The sequence below is a fragment of the Elgaria multicarinata genome, chromosome 6 (genome assembly GCF_023053635.1).
Source record: "Elgaria multicarinata webbii isolate HBS135686 ecotype San Diego chromosome 6, rElgMul1.1.pri, whole genome shotgun sequence".
NCBI lineage: Eukaryota > Metazoa > Chordata > Lepidosauria > Squamata > Anguidae > Elgaria > Elgaria multicarinata.
The window spans coordinates 95,771,963-95,798,288 of record NC_086176.1 but is presented as its reverse complement, the minus strand read 5'-3'; the positions used below and the strand labels follow the sequence as shown (position 1 = coordinate 95,798,288).

The window sequence follows — 26,326 nt, the reverse complement described above, 5'->3', positions numbered from 1 at the left end:
ATAACAAATGGAAAAGGCAGCAATTGTAACATCAGCAATGCCAAATTAGGAGAATGTCCACGGAAATGAAACCGCATTACCTATGGACACATTCACTCATTACAGTAACCTGAATGAACAAAAAGTATTTCTGAACTACTGAAAATACTGCACAAAGGAATTGAAAATTAAACACACAGCTTGATGGGAGGCATTTGTAATGGAGCCAGGTGAATTTCAGCCATTTTAAATATGTTGAAGACAAACTACCTCTTTAAAAAACAGGACCTCAAATGGATGAATTATTTGCAGTGCTGGCACACCATCATAACCTATATTACTATGCCAGACAGCCTCAAGGCAGTTGTACAACCTTTCTGCATTTCATGAATTTTAGTGCAGCATTCACTCAAAAGATGATCTCCCATGAAGGAAAATGTGCAAATCTCCATTTCAAACACTATATGTGCAAACACAGTAGTGCAACTCACCTGCATTTGTACAACTCATTAGCAACCAATGCCACTCATAGGTAATGTGAAATCATTGCCTATCAAAGTTCAAGGACTTTACAAATATCACATAATTGATGCTATTAAGTTCACTGCAGTGTGAAAAGTTGAAGAACCCCAAGAAGCATTATATTAATACAAAACACTTCACATTAGTGAAGTGTGTATGTGTGTGTGTGTGGGTTGTTTTAAACACAAGCAGGAAGGTTGTCAGAACAATTTCCTATAATGTTGTTGTTTTTCAGAAAGCCCAAACTTTACATTTAAAACTCAAAGCATAGAAAGAATTGAGCCAATTTCTTGTCCCAGTCAAATAGTTTTATAGTGGGAAAATGATCTTTCAGATCTTAGATTAATCATTAAAAAGCACATTTTTGTAGTGCTTTAAAGCCTTCCATATTCATTACCTCAGTAATGTCTGTGCCTTTTTACAGTGCAATCCTATACGTACTACTCAGAAATAATTCCCATTGAGTTTAATGACCCTTATTCCAAGACAATTGGGTATAGGATTGCAGCCTTACACTTATACATGACTTTTGACCAAGGTATAGAAGAAAATACTTTGAAAAGGTATATAATTTAGAGCTATGATTGTGTTGAGAAGACAGAGTAGACAACATTTTGGAGCTCAAAACTAATTCAAGCCTCTTATGAGACATGAACAGACTACTTGCTTTGGGTAAATTGCTTTCTCTCTTAGCCTTGCTTTCCCAATTGTAAAAAGGGAATATTAAAATCTGGACTCACAATGATGCTGTGTTGATGGGAGAGAAAATAAAATACTACATTTCTTTCTAAGTTTAAAAATTGTATTGTTCAATTAAATCTCAAAATAAACATGCTAAACCTACACTTGTTTATTCGTTCAGTCGTTTCCGACTCTTCGTGACTTCATGGACCAGCCCACGCCAGAGCTTTCTGTCGGCCATTGCCACCCCTAGCTCCCCCAAGGTCAAGTCTGTCACCTCCAGAATATCATCCATCCATCTTGCCCTTGGTCAGCCCCTCTTCCTTTTGCCTTCCACTTTCCCTAGCATCAGCATCTTCTCCAGGGTATCCTGTCTTCTCATTATGTGGCCAAAGTACTTCAGTTTTGCCTTTAATACCATTCCCTCAAGTGAGCAGTCTGGCTTTATTTCCTGGAGTATGGACTGGTTTGATCTTCTTGCAGTCCAAGGCACTCTCAGAATTTTCCTCCAACACTACAGTTCAAAAGCATCTATCTTCCTTCGCTCAGCCTTCCTTATGGTCCAGCTCTCGCAGCCATAGGTTACTACGGGGAATACCATTGCTTTAACTATGCGGACCTTTGTTGTCAGTGTGGTGTCTCTGCTCTTAACTATTTTATCAAGATTTGTCATTGCTCTCCTCCCAAGAAGTAAACATCTTCTGATTCCCTGGCTGCAGTCAGCGTCTGCAGTAATCTTTGCGCCCAAAAATAAAACCTACACTTACAGTCTCATAAAAATGAAGTCCCCTACCAATCAAACATGGACATTAATTTCAGTTTTTTCATGTCATGAAAATGGCTCAGTTCAGCCTAAATAACAGTTCTTGCTTCCTGAAAGTTCTGGGTTTTTGGGTTTTCCAACTAAAGTCACATTTGCAAAGACACAGGTTAGGTAAGGCAGTAAGACAATTTAGCAGGTTGGAACAATGCTTAAAAGAATTAAAAAGAACTCAGTGCTTAAAAGGAATTCATATATATTAGAAAAAATCAAATTGGGTTGTTTTCCTGCCTGATAACTCTCAAACTTTGATTTGACCTATCAGTCATGGGCATTTTGCTACTTTGTTTTTTGTGAGGGCTAAACTGGGCCAAGATACAGAGTGAAGCAGGAAGGAGTAACACTGGAAAGAAAAAGTCAAGACAAAATTGTCCCTTGTGCATCTTCCCGTATTCTGGAATCCTATATTGACTTAGCTGGGAGTAAGAGCTATATATCAGTGGTTTAAATTGTCTTGATTTAAATCAATCCACCTTGATGTCTGGATGGAAGACTGCCTGGCAACCCCATGTATATTACTTTGAATTCCATGATGGAAAGTAAGATATAAATGTATTAATATAAATAAGAATCACAAATAGTTTGCTAATCCTTGAAGCAACAGCTGTTGAGTCAGTTTATGATCTAAATAAGCAAATATCCTAAACAAATGGAAAGCATTTTCAATATGAGTATTGAAGATGGCTCCAGGTTTATAGTTTTATTCATCATCACGTCATATTCAGCATACAGTATGAAGATATAGAGGAGTCACTTTCTAGGAACACCACGGGGCTCAAGACCACTTTCTAATTAAAGGTGTGAGGGCCTTGCATGGTTCACAGGCTCAAATTCCACAGATCAAGACCTGATTAGTAGTCCCATTTGAATTAAACCCGGAACACAAGTTTTGCACCAAGACACTTTGGAACAACTCAAGGCTACTATTCAGCCATTATTCTGGACTCTGAAGGGCCAGGTCATAGAAATATTTGTCATTCATCACGGCCCCTGGTGAGGTTTAGCAGGTGCAGTGTGTTGTAAATATTGCACAATTTGAATCCTTCCTCATTTGGATTCAGATATTCCTTGGGGCTTAAATAATCATAATGAGGTGCCATGAGATTAGGTCAAGCTCTTGATTACGAAAGTAAAGATTCATGGCAAATTAAAATGAGCTGCTTCTGAGGACTCAAACATCAACTGCACATTGAGCAGAAATGTGAGTGCAAGTATGAATTCAAAACTCTTTCGTAACAATCCAGCTCATAGGCTCAAAAAAAGTGAGTGGCCACATCTTTTAATCTTCTCCTTCTCCTCTTATAAATACTGCTTAGCGTTTTAGAAAAAACCATTTCAATATTTGCATGCTGTTTCACTAGGCAAGCCACCCCAAAGCAGCTCACAACATATTAAGACTATGTGGAAGGTCCCATCACCATTAAAACATAAGTAGGTCCATGCTGGATCAGACCGAGGGTCCATCTAGTCAGCACTCTGTTCACACAGTGTCCAAACAGCTGTCGACCAGGGACCAACAAAGCAGGACATGATGGAACAGCACCCTCCCACCCATGTTCCCCAGCAACTGGTGCACACAGGGTTAGTGCCTTGGATACTGGAGTTAGCACATAACCATCAGGGCTAGTAGCCATTGACAGAATTCTTCTCCAGGAATTTATCCAACCCCCTTTTAAAGCCATCCAAATTGGTGGCCATCACTACATCTTGTGGTAGTGAATTCCATAATTTCCATAATGTGTGAAGAAGTACTTCCTTTTATTTGTCCTGAATCTTCCATCAATCAGCTTCATGGGATGACTCTGGGTTCTCCACTTCTGTCATGTTTTCCCTTAGCCTTCTTTTTTCCAAGCTAAACAATCCCAGCTATTGTAACCTTCCCTCAATCGTTGACTTTTCTGCACTTTTTCCACCTCTATAATATCTTTTCTTAGGTGTGGTGATCAGAACTGTATACAGTATTGTATCACCCAACTTTTGGAAATCCCACCTCTTCTCCATGCCATAGCTCACCGCATTCAGCAGGGTCTTCTGACTCTGTGAAGCATTTTCAGGGGGCTGGTAGGAAGGGGGGAAGGAGACAGGTGAAGTCCCCTCCTCTCAGAACAGCTGATACTTCAATCCCATAAAATTAACCAATAATGTATAATAAAAAACCCAAGCTGTACACAATTTTAATTCATTAAAAATACCGTTGCTGCAGAAGTTCAAAACAAGACACATTCTGACAAAAATCAATCAATAGCAACTAAAAAAAATGAAACATTAAAAATAGCAGACACTGTAATACAGAACACTACCATCCGTAATTAAAAGCAGTTTGGAAGAAGAATGTTTTCACGGCCTGTAACTGCAATACAAATATTTTCAAACTGCTTTTCATCTGTGAAAGACAAAAAATAGGGTCAACTGCTTCTCTCTGCTGAGTGTAGGGATTAGGCCATGAGGTGCCTTAGATTGTCACCATGAACTTGGTGAAAAGCAATGGTTATCGTCTACTTTGGTTCTTACCCTTCTTCTTTTGGAGATTGGCAATGCCATGGAGCCTCTTGGTCCCTTCTCATCCTGGTAACCACCTGGGTCACCCTTTTCTCCATTAATATATTGCTTCAGAGTTTCAAAATGCTAATGAGGTGTCTAAATAACCTTTACAACACTCAACTATGATATGCAAGTACTATTATCCCCATATTATAGAGGTTGCAATATCCCCATACTGTCTAGGCTGAGAGATAATGACCATTATGAGTTCATGGAAGAGGTGAAATTTGAACTACAGACTTTCTGACTCAGCCATTTAGTCAGTCTGCTACATTCGCTCATATTAAGTTGGTCACTTATGCAACGTCAAAAACAAGAGGATGAAAGAAGGAAAAGATGTGCATAGTTTTTGCATGTATTAATGAATATGAATAGATGAACATTTAGAAATAATTATTATACTTCAAGTAGATCTACAATATATCTCACTATAATGTATTTTTAATGATTTTTTATGTAAACCAGAGAGCTTTGGCTATGGGGTGGTATAAAATGAAATAAATAAAGGGGAAAACTGAAACCAGGTACCTGCTCAATCTGCTGTCCAAGCATTAAATGTTGATGGACAACTTCAAGACACCTGCTGTTCTCCCTTCTTATGGTTCTTTATCTTTAAACCAGACTTGCACAGTACAAGTTAAAATAGGAGACTGTCTTCCATTCAGTAGGACACTTAGCTAACCTAGCTCACATGGACAACAGTTCTAATCCTTTTTTGAAATAAAATTCTTGCACTTGACAAGCATCATTCACTAGATCAGAAGCCCAAATTGTTTTACCCTATTGTTAGATCAAAGCAAACCTCTTGCTTTCTCTCTGTTGGCATTCCACAAAATTTGTGTTTCTTGCTGGCCTGAGAAAAACACACACTGCCTACCAACTTGAAGTTAATGGGATCCCTAGCCCCACCCCACTGAGCAATAAATACCATGGAAACATTGCCAAACACACGTGCCCAATGAAGCATCATCAAACTCTGAGGCATGTCTTGCTACTTCACAACTACTGCTATTGGGAAATATACTGGGAAAGATGTATTATCATCTAACGATTTTCTACTTTAAAAACTTGCATTTTTGAGGAATGTAGGCCTATTATCGCAATACCACACTGAAAGAAAAGGAACTGGTAAAATGTCATATTTGTTCATCTGCACTGACATTCAAATTATTTCTGGGGGTTTGTTAGTATTATACTGTCCTTCCCTATTGATCAAATTATTTCACAGCTGAATGCATATGGAGCACAGCATTCTGAAAAGGAGTACTCTTCACTCTGAAACCTTGCGTGTTGCATTTTTCTTTACATTCTGACTTTAGCAGCCTATCTGTGGTCCCTGCAGCAACTCTCAGTCTATGCCCAGACTTATGTAGATATAGTCCTGTTATCTGCAATAGAGTCTTACCGGAGGGCGGGGGGGGGGGGGGGGGAGAGAGCAGAAGATTGGCACAATTTGCCTTTGGGTAGCTCAAATATGAATTCTCTCCCTCTCTGTCTTGAACAACCAAACAATCTAGAGCAAAATGTCACCAAATGTCTATCTACCTCCCATTCGGTTTAAGGAAAAATTACTCTTCCTGCGTCAACAGGCTCCAGGCAGAAACACATCAAATTCCTAAATGACTTTGGCACACAGGGTTTTCTTTCTTTCTTTCTTTCTTTCTTTCTTTCTTTCTTTCTTTCTTTCTTTCTTGTCTTCTCCTATGCCTCTCTCAGTAGCTGTGACACATACATGTGTGTGTTTTACTCTGGTATCTGTACATTTTACAGTTTGAGAAGTTGCTATTAGATTGTAGATGGTAGTTTATTGTGGGGGAAAACCTAGTCTTTTCAACATGTACACAGATAGATGTGTGTCACTATCAAACAGTTTGCAAGAAAATTGAAAACTTCAAGCAGAAGGGCATGGGGAGAGGAAGCAGCATTCAGCAGCAACGTGAGCCAGGAAAATAGGACAAAGGTATCAGGCAGCATTCAAAGGACAGCTCTATACAGGATCCCTAAATCTCCTCTAGCTCCTCCACCACTTATCATTAAGGGAGCGGAGATGAAGGTGAGGATTCAGGAAGTATTGGACTCTGAGATGGACATGTGCGTAAGAGTAAAATGTTGGTATAATCCAGATATGGTGCTATTTATTTTATTTATTTATTTATTGCATTTTTATACTGCCCAATAGCCAAAGCTGTAATGCTATAATACAGGCAAGAGGGCACTGATTCCCTGCATTGAACCCCACCTCTCCCAACATTCCTGTTAGATGCCCATTTCAAAGCACTGAATTCTAGTTAGAGAACAAGGAGGGATAGAGGGGTCCCTTCTGACAATTCTTGTAGCCTCACAAGTCACCCTCTACTTGTTACTCCCTTTCCAAGGATGGCGTGTCCACTGATGTGCTTGCCTGGGCTGTTGTGGTACCCTGAAAGCTCTGTGGCTTCCTGAGTGCATAATGAGTATGTTCAAAAGATGCAAATGCTCAGAACAGCCCATTCAGCAAGCAGAGAGGCAAGCCGCTCAGGACAATGTTCCTCAATATTGCTAAAAGTAGGGGCTGATCCAGCTCTCCTGTGATTGGGCAGAACAGATTTTTAATCTGTTTATGCTGGGTGCTCATAGCCTCTGTATGTTATTTCTGCTATTAGAATTTCTATCTAATAATTATATTGTAAAAATCAAGACAAATGAGACACATCTGGAATTCTGCCCACTATTTCCTTTAAAGCACACCAGAGTACAGAATAAGGGACTCAATGGTTATCAATTCAACCTTGCAAGCTTTAACTTTACAAATATCATGATTGCCTAAGCATTTAGCTTCCATTTTGAAATATTTATCCCTAAAGCTAAGCACTGATCTCAGATTTGTAAATGCTTCTGTTAATTTTCTTCTTTTTCAAAATAGCAATGATTGACTGGAAATGGAACTAGGGAAACAACTCATGAATCATTTAGAAAATCACAATAAGTGTAGAATTGGCCTTGGTCAGCCATGTGCTGCATTTACTTGAACAAAACATTATTTCTTAGAACGTATTTGCACACAGCTTATTTTTCCTTCTTATTCATGCATTTACTGGTTAGTCAGTTTATTGGAAATTTTAACTAATGCCTGAAGAATCCAAATTTATACAACTTGTTTTTCTCAGTTAATTCTCTGCTTGCAGAAAAGGGCATAACATAGTATCAGCTTCAATTCTACTGGAGGATGATGATAAAGAAGTCAGCTAAGTAGAAGCTGACCAAGCATGAACTTATCTCAATAAATGCTCATGCATACAAGTATGTTTGTAAAAGGAAAGTCATAGCAGAATTTGGTTTGCTAATTTATAAAATACTATCTGGTCCATTTTAACATCTTATTAGAGTCACAGTTCATAATCTGATATTTTTTTTACATCTCAGAACATCTGAGATCCACAAGTTCAATCGCAGCTTTTAAAGCTCAGCTAAAAACGTTTCTTTTTCCTAAAGCTTTTACAACTTGATGCTGTTTGGACTTTATACTGTTATACTGTTAGTTTTACCCTACCCTGCGCCTGTTTACCCTACCCAGTGCCTGTTTGCATTCTCTTCCCCTCCTTATTGCTCTACTATGATTTTAATAGAATGTAAGCCTATGCGGCAGGGTCTTGCTATTTACTGTTTTACGCTGTACAGCACCATGTACATAGATGGTGCAATAATAATAATAATAATAATAATAATAATAATAATAATAATAATAACAACAACAACAACAGAGAAAGATATTTAAATATTTGAGGGAGAGAACCTACAAACAAATCCAAAGCTCAGTATTCTGATTAGATGAATATCTGTACAGTCCAATCTCATGCATATGTGACCCATGCAAAGAGCCAAACGTAAAGAGACAAATATAATGTTCCTTCCAATTTTTCAGTGCGTCCAAGGACCATGTGTTCACTTTCTACATAATAGTTTTCCGCCTAGGCTCTGTTCTGCCTCATTACAAGGTAGGAAGCCATTCATCTGAAATTGTCACATGTAAGAGGCATGCCAGAAAATATGCATATATTTTTTTGCCACCACTTGATTTGGGCTCATCACTCTGTAAACCCTCACAACTACATAAGTACCTGTCATGTCCAACTAATATTGGCTTAACAATTCTCTGTGTTCTGTGCAAAATACAAGATGCATTGAATGATATTATTGAATACCCATATTATTTTAAATTCTTTTGTGTGGCAGATAACAACCATAATATCATATGCATGTGTGGAACCATCAGGAAAGGAGAGCTATTTTACACTATTCTTTTCAACTAGCACAACATACATTTTAGCAAACGTTTTCTGCAGGCAACACTCTTTGAAATCTTTTGGAACAAAAATTCTCTCTTATCCCTGAGAGTTCAAAGTATTCCCAGTTCCTTAATGACTTTATGCAGCACTGCAACAGCTGTCTTTCTGCTTCAGACACATGAAGTACAGGCTAAAGGTGACAATGGAAAGTGTTTCCCTTCACAAAAGTTGTCCATAGCTGCAAGTACTGATAAGCTGCTCTTAAAATAAGCACTCAAAGAAACTTAGGTCACCATCACTTGTGACCCAATGCTGGTCTTCCTGTTCATTTCATTGATAAATAACTTTATTCCTAAGAACTAAAATTTCCCTTTATGTCTTGGAGTTGAAAGTTACTGCACTTTTAATCCAATTTTACATTTTGAATGGATCAATTGATTAAATCAAATGGCTAGTTGACTTAAAATATTTTATTTTTAAAAAATCCTTCTCTCAGGACAGTGTGTTGAATAGAATATCACCATAGCACGACACACAGAAAAGCAAAGAGAGCTAATATTCTAATAAGGCCCCTTTTACAGATAGTAATAGAAATGGTATTGATACAACAAAAATTAAAATGAAAACCTAATAAAAATGGAAATGTATTGAGCCAATGCTCTTAGCTATTAACGTATTGAGCTACAATGCTCTTAGCTATTAACAAATATTGCAATTATTCTGCCAGTTGCTCATCTTGCAGCACAATCCTACACATCTCTGCTCAGAAGCAAGCCCTACTAAGTTCAATGGGGCTTAGTCCCAGGTAATTGGGTATAGCATTGCAGCCTTAATATTTACATTTTTATCATTTTGGTGCTTCTCTGGTCGATTTACCATCATGTTCAAACATTTTTCTTTCCTTCTAATAATAACCAGATACTTGCAAGGCACATTGCTTCTAAATCAAGGTGTTGCTTCTAGAAATCTCCACATATTGTTGAATCCATTCCATCTGTATTTTATGGGTTGTCAAGAATAGTTCATTCTGTCATCTGCTTATTAGCAGGGTTTTTGGTTTTTTTACCAGAATTTTATTCTACTTGTGCTAATGCACAGGAGTTAATGTGAATTAGCACAAATTCCCAGCAAAAGTGAAAAATCGGTCTGCAAGTCCACAGAATCCACATGTTTAAGGAAAGCTGGTCTACTGTGGAATCTGTAGATCAGATCCCTAGAAATCCTGGAGGATCATAGAATCATCAAATAGTAGAGTTGGAAGGCAACAAAAGGCCATCGAGTCCAACCCCCTGCTCAATGCAAGTATCCACATTAAAGCATCCCTGACAGATGGCTGTCCACCTGCTTCTTGAATACCTCTAGTGTGGGAGAACCCACTTCCATTGGAAGATCGAATGCTCTGCGAATGTTCGCGGTTACCAGATAATTCCAGGGCAGAGTGCACACCTCTATTAATCAATACATTAAATAAGCTGGATATGTTTGGGTTTTTTTTAATAAGAAGCTTTCTCCATTGAAAACTCATCTCATTTTTTCCCATTTGTGCAGGATTCACAGCTTGGGCAGCTCCATCTCAGAAGTAAAAGCCATTTGATTCACAAATTTTCTTTTCGTCTTCTGTTTCTAGCCTTGCAACACATTAAAAAAAAGGGGGGGATTGCTATTGCATTAACCAGGTCATTCAGTTTTGCTCTACTGTGTTATATTTGCCCAGTTTTTAATAACAAAAAAGGAATGTAAGTTAAAAGCATACGCTTAGATAATCATATCACAGCAATCAGTGCAAAACATTATGCAGATTTTTGTAGAGATATACATAATTGGAGTTTTCCAAGTTTCATCATTAAGACAGAACAGCCTTTAGAATCCTTAACAAACTGATTTAAATTCCCAAACTGACACCTAACAAGTCTGTCAGCGACTTCACAAACAGAACGAATTTCATCACCACAAGCATATTGAGAACATCAATGTGCTGCAGATGATAACGTAACGTTATAGGCCTTGCTCTGAAACTCACTGTTTTCATGCTTCACTTCAATACGAATACTTAAATCTACAGCCTGAGTTTCCAATAGCTACTGTGCCATAATCATATTTTAATTAATGGGAAGGGAATCCCTCCCAGAATCCGTGAAGCTGTCATGCCTTCAGAATCTTTTGACATTGGAACGCAGTGTGGCAGCTACTTTTGCCAGATCCTAAATACTTGCATGGGATAGGGAGGTGATCAAAAGATCATGGTTGAGATAAAGGAGGATAATGCTACCAATAGCTACTACTCATGACAGTTATATATTCCTTCCAGGATGTAAAATGAGCTATAGCTGCTGGGGGGGACTATAGCTATTGCACAGGCAGCTGGTTGGCCACTGTATGAACAGAATGCTCAACTAGATATGCCTTTTATCTGATTGTGCAGGGTTCTTTGTATGTATGATACTGTGGTGAGTGATTAGAATGGGATTGCAGTTCATTGTTAGCATGGAAAATATATTTGTCCAACTTGCCATGCCTCTTCAATGTGTTAGTGTGCCCTATTCAGGCATAACACGTGAATAGGGCTTCAGGCAACACTCCATTATATATCGGCGGAGTAACGGGCTCAAGTTACAGGAAGCCAGATTCCGGCTGGACATCAGGAAAAACATCCTGATAGTTAGAGCAGTATGACAATGGAACCAGTTACCTAGGGAGGACGTGGGCTCTCCCACACTAGAGGCCTTCAAGAGGCAGCTGGACAACAACCTGTCAGGTATGCTTTAAGGTAGATTCCTGCATTGAGCAGGGGGTTGGACTCAATGACCTTATAGGCCCCTTCCAACTCTACTATTCTATGATTCTATGCCTCCAGTCCATGTATATGCAAATTAAGCAGCTTCTGTACTCTTTTCCTTGCTGATTCTAGCAGCTCTATCAATCACACTCTCTTCTACCACCACTTTATAAACCTACTAAATCACTATGGCAAAGAACTCCCTATTTTTGCTATTGCTTAAATAAATATTAGTTTTTCTGCTCCGAACACTTAATACAACACCTCTCTTGAATAAAAGATTTTTCAATCCCATTTTCTAGCCATCTCATTACTTTTCTTATATCTGCATGTCAGGACAGATACATTGTTTAACCATGCCCATTATCTCTTCTTTACATCAACCAGAAAACCCTTTGTGAAAGCATGATTAAAATCAGCCAAAGTGAATGCTAAATTTGGATATGAATGAAATGAATTATTCCCCCTTTTCTTGAGGTATGGTGGAAACAGATGAGAAACATTTTGTTTTAAATACTGGCCACTGGAACTGGGATTTTTGCTGTGGTCCACTCTGAGGTTTAAGCCAGTGCCAAAACATTACAAAAATTCTCTCAGGAAATATCATGAGAGGAAGAACAGAATCAATATTTCAAATGCATAGCAATAAATAAATAAATAAATAAAGGTTCCTTTCAGAATTCACAGTTCCATCATTTTCATGTCACATTAAAAGGGGTAAATTAATTTGATGTGTTTTTATTATATGTGCATTTATTTGATGAGTTTTATTTTAAAAAAATTATAAAGTATTTAGCTGCTTTGAGCAGTATTTTTTTTTAAGTGGAGAGGCTAGATAAAGATTTTATTAACAAATAAATGCCTCGTAGCAGTTCCAACCATAGCCCCATCTACAGTCATAGGTACTTGGGGAGGTTACAGAGAGCATATGAGAAAATTATGCCTCAATTTTGAACTCAGTTCAGGAATTGTGTGAGGTTAGCTAAGGATGACTCAGTTCCTTTGCTCCCAAAGCTTTCCTGAGCTGTGTTCCGAGGGATGGCTGACGGGCTCCACAGTCAGTGGTTCGCCTTTTAAAAGAACCCCAAAAGATGTCACTGGCTTTTGCATAGTTCTTTCCAAGTTGCAATTAGTCTCCAAGATTTGGATGAAAACCAGAAAAACACTTTTGATATTTATGGCTCATATCCAATGTCAGTCTAACTTAGGGTGGCCTTATGAGAAGGAAGACAGGGCTCCTGTCTCTTTAACAGTTGTATAGAAAGGGGGAATTTCAGCAGGTGTCCTTTGTATGCATGCAGCACCTGGTGAAATTCCCTCTTCATCACAACAGTGAAAGGTGCAGGAGCCCTGCCCTCTTGACCAGATACAAAAGAGGGCAGGGCTCCTGCATCTTTAACTGTTGTGATGAAGAGGGAATTTCAGGTGCTATATGCATACAAAGGACACCTGCTTAAATTCCCTTTTCCATGCCACTGTTAAAGATACAGGAGCCCTGTCCACCTTTCCATATGGTCACCCTAGTCTAACTCAGGGCTACAGAACTTTAGGCCTGAGGCCCCAATCCTGCCCTCTAGAGGTTGCGTTCTGATTGGCTCATGCTGCTACTGAGAACTGCCCCTTGCATGCTTCAAATGCTGTGCTGAATTCCCAATTTCTTTGTCTGCTCGCCTTCAAGAGACCAGACCTTGATTACTAATCAATAAAGCGCTTTTGAGCCCTCTGTCACTGGAAGTGTGGAGTCGTGCTTAGGGGCTGTTTGGAAGCCTTCTAGGATTCCTTCCCCCGGCCTCACCCCTTTCCTCCAACCACTGGTTGTTTGATGATTTTCCTGCTTTAGAGAAGGCATTTGTGTTTTTGTGTTTTTTTTCATTCTAAAAGGTTGAAATGCTTCTGCTTAGTTGCAGGTAGCAAGAGCTTTACTTGTGGGTTTCTGTTTTCTAGGAGGACTTTGCTCCTTTTCTCTTTGGCCCTATCCACCACTGGAATGCGGCCCCAAGAGCTGCTGCACAATGGAATTTGGCCCTTGGGCAGAAAAAGGTTCTTCAATCTAACTTAACTCCCATTCATTTCCATGGGTCTACTCTAAGCAGGACTAACATTGGTTAGGACTAACCACTCAATGTCCTTTGCTTAGCTGTTCAACAAAAAGTTCTCTCCCTCAAATATGCAAAGTGAGAGAGCTTTGGCTATTGGGCGGTATAAAAATGCAATAAATAAATAAATATAAAAATGCAATAAATAAAAATAAATAAAGTCATGTTTGTGATCTGGAATTTTGTATTAGCTTGAGGTGTATTGTTTATATGACAATTGTTCTCTGGTGGAGCTATAGTAGGATATAGAAATTGTTACGGCTGTGCAGCCCCCCACCCCCGATCCGCCTCAGAGGCTAATCTGGAGCCCCCGAAACAGCCCCAGTCTGCCTCAGGGCTGCCTCAGGGGTTAACTGACCTGCCTCAGCGCCTAAGCCGAGGTGAGATTCGGGCCCTCTGAGGTGACTTGGACTTTTCTGAGTGCTGGCTGTGCAGCCGGCACCCAGAAAAGGCTCCCCACCCCCAATCCCACCAGTCTCTTTACCTGCTGCCTCCATCGCTGCTGCCATCTTTCTTCTGGTGGCTTCTGGTGCCACTGGCAGAAATGACCGGAAGTAGGCCGCCCAATTTTAAGATATCACACGGCCTCTGCTGATTAGTACCTCTATAGCCACTGTAGTTTGTGACCACAGAGGTACTAAACTGTATTGGAAGCTGCCAGAACCAAGATGGCAACGGAGGCAGCAGGTAAGGAGACTGGTGGGGGGTGGGGCTGGCTCCGAAGTGCTGAGGCGGTCCAAATCTTCGAAGCCAATTGGCTTTGGCTTCCGTCCGCCTCGGCCTTCACCTGAACTGCCTGGAATCAGTGATTTGGAAGTCTGAATCACTCCAATCCGCTTCAAACTTGGGGTTCCAAGGTGGTGCACAGCCCTAGAAATTGTTAGGTAAGATATTTCGGTACATTGGATATATACATTGGATATAAATGTATGGAGATAGAGGGGGATGCTTTTTCATGGGTGTATTTGTCCTGGATTAGCTGATGGCTCATGTCTAGTTTGTCCCTAAGACTTGCTATATTATTATTATTATTATTATTATTATTATTATTATTATTATTATTTATTTATATAGCACCATCAATGTACATGGTGCTGTACAGAGTAAAACAGTAAATAGCAAGACCCTGCCGCATAGGCTTACAATCTAATAAAATCATAGTAAAACAATAAGGAGGGGAAGAGAATGCAAACAGGTACAGGGTAGGGTAAGCAGGCACAGGGTAGGGAAAAACTAACAGTAGAAAGTAACAGTAGATACATCATATAAGGGCTTAGGATGGAATGCAGTACAGCCAGCTAAGTACAGTATCATAAAATATGATCCAGGCACACAAGCCACATCAGTTTGCACTTAAAAGCTAAGTATGAGCTAAACAACTCACAGTTAGCTGTGGCTGTGCTAGGGCAAACGAGTGCCAGCTGCATGGCCTCCGACGCGCACACCACTTTCAATTTCTTTCTAGATTGCTGAACAATTCAGAGTGCCGGGTTCATACATCACAGCAACAACCCAAGAATGGGTATTCCTGGGTTGTTGCTGGGATGTATGCACCCAGCACTCTGGATTGTTGAGGGAGGAACAAACCCTGGTTTTAAACCAGGGTTTGTGGTTGAGTTAAACCTCTGGGTTGTCCCTCCTCAACAACCCAGAGTGCCAGGTTTGCATGTCACAACAAACCAGAAGCGCCCCATTGTAGAAAGCAGAAGTGATGAGCACATAGGAGGCAGTGCACTAATTCTGGCACAGTCACAGATAATTATGGGTTGTTTAGCCTATAGTTAGGCATTACATCCAAATTGGGTCTGAGAGTCAAGTTTCAATTTTGTCTGGACTTACTACTCCATGGATGAAATAGCATTTGTTGTAATCTGTACATTATACTCATCCTCTGTTACAATATACCATAGAAAAACTGTGTACTGATGACCTTGAAGTGGCACCAATGATACCCAACAGTTTTTGTCATTGTCTTACTTTGCTATGTCTAGAATAAGCCCTCTAGGAATTAGCATTGAACACACTATGAATTTCAAAATTGAAATCTGCCTCTGGAGAAAACAGAACCAGAAAAATAGGTGGCTAGAAGACTTCAGACAATTAATAAGTGGCCTCCTGTACTCTTCTACATTTATATTTTTCCCAAACCAAAAGTAGGTTAAATATTTCTCTCAAAAGTTTTACATGATTAGATAAGTACAGTTCAGAGGGTTCAGGAGAAAATTGTGTTGGCAAGTCATATATTATTGTACTTCTTTGAATTTCAAAGTTTATTGTAAGATTATATTGTTGTATTTTTATTTTTATACTTGCACTTTATTTGCTAGCGTCAGTGGATCTGGTCCAGAAAGGCAGCTTATAAATATCTAATGAATAAATAAATATATTAAAAGTGGTTCTTTGTTCCCCAAAATATTAACTTGGCTCTTAAATGAACAGAATGAATATTGCCCAATCCCGCCCTAGCGGCCTGCACTCCCCCCCAAAGCCCATCCCCAATTTTCTGGAGGGTTGAAGGGCCTTCTTGAACAATATGGGGTAGGATGCAGAGCGTTCCTAGAAGGGGAGATTCACCACTGCATTTCTTTTTGAACAAATTAATTTGCTTTTATCAGAACTCTTCTACCCAAGACTTCCTGAGCATATATAGAAATGTGTATATTTATATTTGCAGTCATTCCAATGGCATATCTTTTGGCTGTTCCTAAGCCTCTAGTGATGAGCCTTGTGTGGTGCAGAGCAGTAAAACAGCAGTTTCTGCAGCTGAAATTCTCCCCACAGCCTGAGTTAGATCCCAGCGGAAGCTGGTTTCAGGCAGCCGGCTCAGGTCGACTCAGCCTTCCATCCTCCCGAGGTCGGTAAAATGAGTACCCAGTTAACTGGGGGAAAGGTAATAACGGCCGGGTAAGGCAACGGCAAACCACCCCGCTATAAGGCCTGCCAAGAAAACATCAGCGAAAGCTGGCGTCCCTCCAAGAGTCAGTAATGACTCAGTGCTTGCACAAGAGGTTCCTTTCCTTCCTTTCAAGCCTCTAGTGTTTTCCACATCCTGAGGAAAGATGTGCTAGCAAAGCAGTGATGTGCCATCCCATATTAGCACCTGGGCTGGGTCTTTTCTGGTAGCATCTCCCAGATTGGCACTTTGAACTTTCCCCCTTCTAAGCAGTGTATTGGCTTATCAACTCACTTGAGCAAGTCTGCCAGGGAGCTGTTACAGTGGAAAGTCTTGGAGAACATATTGATATGGGTACTGCAACTAAACAGTTGTTCTAAGTGATTCTATCATGACAATGCATAAGGATCAGGGGAAACAGACTGCAGCACAGCATTCACTGTCTGTTCTGGGTCACGTCAGGCAAGGCAAAAGTGACATCAAGACATTGGAGAGTGCACTGTAGGAAGTGCTGCTGGAGTCTTCTTCCATAAGGAACTGTTGTCCAAGCAAAAAACTGCAGTCAGTCAACTGAGGTCTTAGGAAGGCTCGCAGAGCTGCATTTTTGAGTGGCTCTAGCCTTGCTACTGCATTTCTTAAATGGCCGATGTCTGTTTCTGCAGTGTTATACTCCTGTGTACTTGTATCATTATAGTTCAGAATGAAACCATTCCATGCCCACATCCTACACACAATGGATGTATTCAGAAATCCAAACTTCATTTGGTTTGATGCCTGATTTGGGTTTTGAATTGAGCCTGTCCACTGCTAGAATTGCAATAATAATAATCTATATAAATAAAAATGTAAATGTCCGTTCGAAACAGATGTTATATCTCCGAAAGTTCTTCACCGATTGCTTTGAAATTTTGACACAACGTTGCATTCGAATACGTGAGCGTTGTTATGTAACTATGTTCTCTATGGGGTCAAAGGTTTGTCTTAAAATCGAAGAAATAGGCCTCCTCAAAACCAGTCCTGCTGATCATTGTGACATCGCCAACCAGTAGGCCAATCTGCTGCCTCTGCCTCCTCTCCTATTTGCATGTTTTCTCACAATTGGCTGAGTGAATATAGATGTCACACCTGTGACAGTTACACGTTCTGAAGAAAGGTAACTGCCAGGAGTTTCCACTAACCCTCTCACCGTAAAAACATCCTTTTTAAAAAACCAAACAATCTGCTTTACTTCATCCAAATAATGCCTCGCAGAAGATCACACTTAGGTCGTCGTACTCGCGGAGCGGAAGCACTGCGACGAGAAATTGCAAATCAGACTGAGGAAGAACGGGCATCAGCAAACGAGAAAAAAAGAAAAAGAATGCCTCAGATACATGCCAAGGAACCAGCCAAGCAACGTTCAGCCAGACTTGAGGATGCACGGTTGTGAGCACGGCAATCGCGTTCTACAGCTTCAGATCTGCTTTGTTCTCAACAGAATGAACGCGACAGGCTGAGAGCGGCTGAAAGACGTCAACGAGAAACAGCACATCAGCGTCAAACACGACTCCATGGTAAACAATCACACGATTACAATCGCCTTGCATTCCGGTACAACCCAGCTGATGATTATAGTTTGAGGCGGCATGTTCTCATCGGCACTGTGACTGAAGTGTGTCCTTATTGCAAGGCTCTTAAATTTAATGGAGAAACAAAAGGAATGTGTTGCGCTGCTGGAAAAATTAAACTGCCTCAACTTGGAGAACCACCAGAGCCATTACAAACTTTGCTTGCCGGATATACCGCAGAATCAAAGCATTTCCTATCTAACATCAGGAAATACAACTCATGCTTCCAAATGATGTCGTTCGGCGCAGAAATCATCACAGCTCCATTTATGCCAACTTTCAAAGTCAAAGGACAAATTTATCATAAAGCCGGCTCCTTCCTTCCGTTTCAAGATAGTCAACATAAATTCCTACAAACGTATTTCATTGGTGATGGCAATGATGAATTGAATGCACGCTGCGGAATTTATACCGGCATAAAAAGGTCCATCGTTTCAAAACTGCAACAGCTACTTCACGAAAAAAACAATTTAGTACATTTGTTCAAAACAGCAATTGACATGATGCCATCTGATACACACAAGATTGTTATTCATGCTGACAAAACGCCTGCTGGAGAACATGTGCGAAGATTCAATGCTCCAACTATAGACGAAGTGGCAATTGTTATAGTTTGAGATCAATCTTGACAGGACCTTTCAAAGGTGAAGATGTCCTCATTCCTTGCATTCCTATGATTCCAACAGATATGCCATTTCAATTTAAGAGATTGCAATTCCCAATTCGATTGGCATTTGCAATCACCATCAACCAAGCTCAGGGCCAATCTTTAGAATTGTGCGGTTTAGATCTAGACACAGATTGCTTCTCACATGGACAATTATATGTTGTGTGTTCTAGAGTCGGCAAACCAGACAATCTCTATATCTACACAGACAATGGAACAACTAAAAATATTGTATATCCACAAGCATTGTGAAATTAAACATATTAGAAACATCCGCTTTGTCTTTTCTTTCTTTTCAATTTAACCAGACTGAGCCACAGCAACGTGTGGCAGGGTACAGCTAATAATAATAATAATAATAATAATAATAATAATAATAATAATAATAATAATATAGCTTGCAGAGCCAGGTGATACTGCTGCTGCTAGTAAACAGTGGGGAAACACAGTGGTAGAAGACATGCTTTGCACACAGAACACCTCAGGTTCAATTCTTGACATCTCCAGTTAGCAAGTGATGGCTGAGACTTCTACCTTAGACTCTGAGGAGTTATTACCAGCTAGTGCAGAACATAGTGGACTACATGGGTGAACAGTCTGACCTTAGATACAACAACTTTCCTATGTCGCTAACACTAAAGCAGCAGGCAATTTCTTTTCAAATGCAGTTTTTGCCTGTTCGGTTAACAGAAACAATATCGGCTGCCTGACTCATTTCACAGCACGAAGAGGTTTTACAAAAGAAGATCTCATATCACATAATTTTGCAGACTGTCTAGCAATAACAGCAAACTGGCATTAATTTTCTTTCTCTCATACACACACATGTCCTATAAAATGCACATGTTTGTATACAGACACTACAGTCATCCCTCCTGGCGACCCTCCTCACCAACACTCCACATATACACCACACTGTCCTATCTCTCACACACCCTTATAAGCAGATTTGAGACTCTAGCTAGCTAGCTGTGATAAATGCCAATCTAGGCTGCTCTCCAAATCCTGGGAAGCCCCTTTCCCCCTTCCTCTTAGAGATCAGCACCACCCCTCTTTAGCAGAACAGTTTTCCTCTCCCTGGTTTTGGTGGTGCTTATTTATATATTTCATTTATTGATTTATTTAAAATGTCTGCATATCACCCTTCATTATCAAATCACAGGGTGGTGTAGAAAATTCATTAATGTTCCTAAGGGCTTCATTTAGATGTTAAATAGCATTGGCAACAAGACAGTACCCAGTGGTACCACACATTAAAAATGCCAGGGTGATACATGTTGTTTGTTGTTTATTCGTTCAGTGGCTTCCGACTCTTCGTGACTTCATGGACCAGCCCACGCCAGAGCTTTCTGTCGTCTGTCGCCACCCCTAGCTCCCCCAAGGTCAAGTCTGTCCCCTCCAGAATATCAGCCATCCATCTTGCCATCTTGGCCTCTTCCTTTTGCCTTCCACTTTCCCTAGCATCAGCCTCTTCTCCAGGGTATCCTGTCTTCTCATTATGTGGCCAAAGTACTTCAGTTTTTCCTTTAATACCATTCCCTCAAGTGAGCAGTCGCCCAATTCAATTCTCTGACACCAGCCACTGTGGCCATAGCTAGACCTAAGGTTTAGCCCTGGATCGTCCAGGGGTCAAACCTGTTCATCTAGGTGACACACAGGGGATCCAGCACTCAGGCAGGGGCAAACCCTGAATGATCCCAGGATAAACCTTAGGTCTATATTGCAGTAAAATCACTGCAATACGTCTCCTATCCACAACCTACAGAGCTCTAGTCCAGGAGGAATGTCAATGGTATCACAAACTGCTGAGAGGTCAAGGAAAATCAACTGGTTGCATTCCCCCTTTCTGTCTCCCATCATGGCCACCAGTGCTGTCTTTTGTCCCAAAACCAGGACCGAAACCAGATTGGAAAGTATCTAGAGCCTTCTTGGTGTTAGACTTGCACTGAACCAATGCATACTACATATTTTGGAATATCCATGTTTGATGACAGACATCTGCGAAATCAAATGGTGTGTGTGTGTGTGTTTAGGAGCAGAATGTTGTATAGAGAATATTTTTTGAGCCAGGCTTATTTTCCCAGAAGCTGCAAAGGTTGTCGGAAACCTTAAATGACCTGCTGGGAAATACAGCAAGTGCTTAAAATGCTTGTCTGTATGTTCCTGGCAAGGTCATTTATAGTATATAGATTTATTCAAGAGTCTCAGCCACGGAGGTTAATGGAAGCTCAGCATTCTGAAAGAAGAATAAGCAAGAGGTTTGGAGATCATGGTAACTAGCAATAACAAAAGCATGTATAAATTAATGCCACATAAACATGTAGAGAACCACAAATGTTCGCAATCCTCTCTTAGCACTATTTTCTCCTAATTCAGACCTATATATCAAAGCCCCTTTCCAGCCCACACAATTTCCATCCAGAAACAGGGTTGTGCAGGCAGATCTGCTGTAACTGGTTTGTGTACTGGAAGGACAAAATGCATCACGGTGTTACGCAGTACACATATCTGTGTAAAAGCGTATGCAAAGCCTGCATGCATCAGCTTTTTGCTGCTCCTGAGGGCATTTAGATTAACTTGCATAAAATCTGTGCAATGTAGGAGAGAATTAAGTCTCAATTTTTGCAGATTCAGGGAAACGTGGAGATCCAGAGGTACAGATATCCATCCTTGTTTGATCTGTTCAGTTATCTTTATTACTAACTAATAGGTTAGCTACTTAGGCTGCAGCCCTTAAGAGACAATTATCCCTGCTATATATCCCACTGAAATTAACGGAACGTCTGCAGGTGTAAATTGTTTCAAGGTCTCAGCCTAATTTATAACATCATGGCCATTTTTAGTCGTGCAATATCAATCAATACATTCTAGAAATGTTAATTGAAGGCAGACCTCACTCTTCTTTCTCTCCTTGAAAAAAACAACAGGACAGAAGCAAGAGGGATTTTCTAAGTTAAAATAGGCTTGCAGTACATACGGTTATTGCAAAGCAAAAGATAATTACCACCTTTTCTGAACTGAACAGAGTGTTTTTTTCCCTAAATATTGTTCTGCACACTAGTTGATGTAGGAAACTGTGCCTGAACATCATGATAAACCATACTTTATCTTTATCCTTATGGGAACTAGACTAGCTATACACACACACACACAGGATTTGCATGCTTTACTTCTCTCCTCTGCTGATGCAATCGCAAGGAGTTCAGAAGTTTTTGATTCCATTTTAAATTAGCTACAGTTTAGTGTGTGGCATCTGGAGTTGACAAACTGTGGTTATTCTTAACAATGATTTGTTTGAAACAAGGCAGCTTCATAACCCATAGTCTGACATGCTAAACTCTTATTAATCTAACATGGAAGCAGAAGCTTCTAAACTCCTCTTTTGTTACTGCGCCAGAGAAAGTGAGGTGAGCAGGGAGCACATGAGCTGTGGAGACACAAGGCTCACTCCCACCATGAAGAACCAGGGTTTATCTTGACATCCAAATGCAGCATATGAATATAAGGCTATTTCAGAAAGCAATAGTAAAACAGTTGTCAAAACCATACATACAGTGTGTGTGTGTGTGTGTGTGTGTGTGTGTGTGTGTGTGTATATATATATATATATATATATATATATATATATATTTGATAATGGATTGAATCCAATGTTAGTTGGGTCTACTCTGTGTAGGATTAACATTGGATACAACCCATTGTCTCCCCTTGCACTCCTCTAAATAGGTAGATGTGAGACATCCATGTTGACATAAGAAAACTGCTGCAATGAGTGATAGAACTTCTTTAAATTTAAAAGACCAAAATCCGAAAAGTTGGTTTAGGCTCAAACAAGTGCATGCAGATGCCCAGTGGAATTTTAAGAAACATTTTTGGGGACCAGCTGCTTCCACTGCTTTATCCCAAAGCAATATGCATGGGGGACACTTGTGGATGCTTGGCACAAGTTACGTGGTTCTTGGGAGCTTGATTAAAAGGGAGTTCTTCCATGGCGTTACCACCAGCCAGTGTACATAAGAAATGCAAGATTTAGCAGTTAATAAACAGAAGTATATCAATGTGTGGTGGGAGAGAGAAGCAACATCGCAAAGTATCTTGAAACTCAGAGGTGAGAATAAGTGAAGGATAAAATACTTATTAATACGCATGACGTTTATAAGAAAATTATTTTTATTAAGCCATAAATAAATTGTTTGCTATAGGGAAGTCACCACAGCTCAATAATAAACTGCTACATGCTTGCATGTGTTAAAGGTCCCATATTCAGTTCATCTCCAGCTTTAATCAGGGATATTTCCTTAAGTATTTTATATTTACTGTTGTTCTCCTCCTTGATCAAAATGGAGAGGCGGGTAAGAAATAAATTGTGTTGTTGCTGCTGCTGCTGCTGCTGCTGCTGTTGTTGTTGTTATTATTATTATTATTATTATTATTATTATTATTATTACTAGCTGTACCCTGCCACGCGTTGCTGTGGCTCAGTCTGGTTAAATTGAAAAGAAAGAAAAGACAAAGTGGATGTTTCTAATATGTTTAATTTCACAATGCTTGTGGATATACAATATTTTAGTTGTTCCATTGTCTGTGTAGATATAGAGATTGTCTGGTTTGCCGACTCTAGAACACGCAACATATAATTGTCCATGTGAGAAGCAATCTGTTTCTAGATCTAAACCGCACAATTCTAAAGATTGGCCCTGAGCTTGGTTGATGGTGATTGCAAATGCCAATCGAATTGGGAATTGCAATCTCTTAAATTGAAATGGCATATCTGTTGGAATCATAGGAATGCAAGGAATGAGGACATCTTCACCTTGAAAGGTCCTGTCAAGATTGTTCCTTCTATGACGTTGCTCAGTAATTTTTTTACTGCAAGCTTTGTGAGAGAACATGCAAATAGGAGAGGAGGCAGAGGCAGTGGATTGGCCTACTGTTTGGTTTTTTAAAAAGGATATTTTTACGGTGAGGAGGTTAGTGGAAACTCCTGGCAGTTACCTTTCTTCAGAACGTGTAACTGTCACAGGTGTGACATCTATATTCACTCAGCCAATTGTGAGAGAACATGCAAATAGGAGAGGAGGCAGAGGCAGTGGATTGGCCTGCTGTTTGGTTTTTTAAAAAGGATGTTTTTACGGTGAGGAGGTTAGTGGAAACTCCTGGCAGTTACCTTTCTTCAGAATGTGTAACTGTCACAGGTGTGACATCTATATTCACTCAGCCAATTGTGAGAGAACATGCAAATAGGAGAGGAGGCAGAGGCAGTGGATTGGCCTACTGGTTAGCAATGTCACAATGACCTATAAGAGCAAATAGGAGAGAACATGCAAATAGGAGAGAAGGCAGAGGCAGTGGATTGGCCTACTGGTTGGCGATGTCACAATGACCTATAAGAGCAAATAGGAGAGAACATGCAAATAGGAGAGGAGGCAGAGGCAGTGGATTGGCCTACTGGTTGGTGATGTCACAAAGATCAGCAGGACTGGTTTTGAGGAGGCCTATTTCTTCGATTTTAAGACAAACCTTTGACCCCATAGAGAACATAGTTACATAACAACGCTCGCGTATTCGAACGCAACGCTGTGTCAAAATTTCAAAGCAATTGGTGAAGAACTTTCGGAGATATAAAAGCATATTTTTACAGTGAGGAGGTTACTGGAAACTCCTGGCAGTTACCTTTCTTCAGAACGTGTAACTGTCACAGGTGTGACATCTATATTCACTCAGCCAATTGCGAGAGTACATGCAAATAGGAGAGGAGGCAGAGGCAGCGGATTGGCCTACTGGTTGGTGATGTCACAATGATCAGCAGGACTGGTTTTGAGGAGGCCTATTTCTTCGATTTTAAGACAAACCTTTGACCCCATAGAGAACATAGTTACATAACAACGCTCGCGTATTCAAACGCAACGCTGTGTCAAAATTTCAAAGCAATCGGTGAGGAACTTTCGGAGATATAACGATAGTAACGAACGGTCTTTTTCATTTTTATTTATATAGATTTGGAAACAGGACTAAGAGACCTGTTGGACAGTGGCTGCCAGTCAGAACAGGCAATTGTAGGCTTTGTGGACAGTACAAGACAGCCATCCCCAACCTGGTGTGTTGAACTACAAATCCCATCACCACTGACCATGGGTCATTATGGCTGAGGCTGATGGAACTTGTAGTACAAATCATATAACCATATACTGTATGTTAAGTATTTTTGTTTTCTGGGCAAGTTCTTAGTATAAAATTCTAGTTGTCTAAATGACTATCCTTTAAACATGGGAGTGGAGCCAGTGATGGTCTCTTACCAAGGACATGTCTGCAAAGTTTCAGAGACAATACAAAGAAAACCAATTAAGCTGCTCCCAGTGCCTGTTTTGTCTGAAACCAAAATACCTGCATAGGTTACAAGAGCAAGGCTGCCTTGGCAAGAAGGAAATCTCAGATGCACAGCCTCAGTGTCACAACAGGATCATGAAGAAATAAATGGAAGTGTTCAGACAAAGATGTATCATGCTACTTACATAATGGTTTGCTAATTTGACCTTAATTCCCAGTAGAATGACATGTTCTCACTGGCCTTTTGGCCTCACTTCATTAACACACACACACTTCTCTCTGGTTCAGTATGTGTGCATGTGTGGGGAAAAAGACATGTGTGCACACACACACAAACACCCCCCCCCCTGAAGCCAACCTAAGTTTATGCAATAAATACATCTGTTAGTCATCAAAGTGCTACATGACTTTGATGCTCTTCAAGAAACCAGGATAAAAAAACTGGTCTTCAAAGGAGATACTAACATCTGCAGAATTTTGTTTCAACAGAACATGAACTAATGATGGAACTCAGCAGTACCTCAGCAACATAGGCAAACTAAATTTGCTACAAATCAACACACACACACACACACACACACACACACACACACGATACTAACCAGAAAAGGCCTAGCAGGATGTCAAAACAAACAAACAAACCAACAAAAACCCAGCAACCCAGCAATAGCCACTACATTACCCAACAATCTTTTCACAATACTACAGAAGTCACTGTAAAACAGAGATGTCTGTTTTCTTCGTGTTTTGGACTAGGCAACATTTCACGTTTAGAAAGGCAAAATACTGCTGCATCCAAAACAAAATTAATCCAGAATACTTCCTAAAGTGCTTCCTGAAATATATGATCAGTTTACATGATGTAATTCTCATCTTTGCCTCTTAATATTTTGTACTTCGTTCTATGCTGAGTACTAATAATTTTAAAAGTGGAAACTTGCCATAAAGGGAAGGGGGCAGAAGCAGGAAAGGTGTTCCTTTATTCTATCCTCTCTGCACAATGCTGCTTCCTCTCATATTATTCATTTGATCTCACACACACACACAAAACCAATCTCCCACAATGCACACAAAACACACATAAACATGCACACACATACCCCAACTCTCTCCAACACAAATGACCCTTACAGATTGGTACAGATAGCCATC

At 40.1% G+C, this 26,326-nt stretch overlaps 1 protein-coding gene across 1 annotated transcript in view; it reads right to left on the bottom strand.

Moving 5' to 3' along the window:
- The window catches only part of HCN1 (hyperpolarization activated cyclic nucleotide gated potassium channel 1), a 243,205-nt gene that overhangs the window by 204,901 nt on the left and 11,978 nt on the right, over window positions 1-26,326 (bottom strand). The window lies entirely within an intron of this gene.